At 42.0% G+C, this 1,565-nt stretch overlaps 1 protein-coding gene across 1 annotated transcript in view; it reads left to right on the top strand.

Moving 5' to 3' along the window:
* Positions 1-1,565, top strand: part of BLM (Bloom syndrome RecQ like helicase) — a 67,633-nt gene that overhangs the window by 13,339 nt on the left and 52,729 nt on the right. The window lies entirely within an intron of this gene.

Below are 1,565 nucleotides of genomic sequence, written 5' to 3'. Positions count from 1 at the left end.
TGGGACTACAGGCACCCGCCACAATGCCCGGCTATTTTTTTGTTGCAGTTTGGCCAGGGCCGGGTTTGAACCCACCACCCTCAGTATATGGGGCCTGGGCCCCACTCACTGAGCCACAGGCACTGCCCTATATTTTTCTCTTTTAAAACTATGTCATAATTACAAGTCATCTACCAACCTCTTTCCCACACAAATAAGAGCTGGGGAGTATGAGTGTGGCAGAACAAAATTGGATTGGAAAGTTTAGGATCACTAGGATAGATAATATTTTCAAACATTTCATAATTTTTGACAGCATAGTGCAAAGAATTCCTGTACAACTTTCATGTAGAAACCCCAAATGGTAACTTTGTAATCCTATACTGCTTTATTGTTCTCTGTTTTTCCTACATATTTGATTGAGAGCACATTGCAGACATGACACCCTGTACCCTTGACCATTCCACTGTACATTTCCTCAGAAGGAATTATCATCCATCATCTCAGTACAGTTACCAAAATTAGCAAATGTTCATTGATGCAGTATATAATCTATAAACCTTATACCAGTTTCACTAATTGTTCCAGTAATGTCCTTTATAGCAAACGAAACCCCAGATCATGTATTGCATTTAGTTATGTCTCTCCTTAATCCAAACAGTTTCTCTCTTTTGTCTTTCATGATTTTGACTCTTTTACTCTGTCGCCCTGAGTAGAATGCTGTGGCATCACAGCTCACAGTAACCTCAAACTCTTAGGCTTGATTGACCCTCTTGCCTCAGCCTCCCAAGTAGCTAGGACAAGTGCCTGCCCCAAGGTCTGGGTAGTTTTTCTATTTTTAGTAGAGATGGGGGTCTCACTCTTGCTCAGACTGGTCTCATACTCCTGAGCTCAAGCAATCCACCTGCCTCAGCCTCCCAGAGTGCTGGGATTATAGGTGTGAGCCATTGCACCCAATCTAAAACTAGCTTTTGTGGCTTTAAACATGTCCCTGTCAAGATATAAATACTAGTTGTGCTTGTTGTTACTGGATATTATTAATTCTAGGATCTGTCATGAACAGAGCTATGAAATACACATACAATAGGACTTCTGTAAGTTGACCAACCAAGGGGCTATAACAAACTGGTCATTGTACAGAGGTGGTCAACATAAGGAACTAGGCCTACTATACTGCTCTGTACATGTGGTGCATGTCTGGTCTATGAAAATTAGGTCAACTTAAGGAGGTGGTCAGCTATGGAGGCTCTGCTGTATATGTTATTTCCCCCAAAACAACATGCATGCACATAACACAGATCTGTAACTTATTGCCAGTGAAGTCGTGGTGACCCTCAGGTATATTGAGGCAGAAAAAAGTTTTAGATCCACTGATCTAATAATAACCCACTTGCTTGAATGTGAGTGAACATTCCAAAATAATAATCTGATTTGTGATTTTCTATTACTTCTGGTTTGCTTCGCAAATTAAAATAACCGGCTTGTCGCCTGTGGCTCAATGGGCTAAGGCGCCAGCCACATACACCTGAGCTGGCAGGTTCGAATCCAGCCCGGACCTGCCAAACAATGACGGCTGCAACCAAAAA

Source organism: Otolemur garnettii, unplaced genomic scaffold, assembly GCF_000181295.1.
Source record: "Otolemur garnettii isolate 467f Iridium unplaced genomic scaffold, OtoGar3 scaffold00277, whole genome shotgun sequence".
Lineage (NCBI taxonomy): Eukaryota > Metazoa > Chordata > Mammalia > Primates > Galagidae > Otolemur > Otolemur garnettii.
Note: the sequence above shows the minus strand (reverse complement) of the source record. Positions and strands in the feature narration are given on the sequence as shown.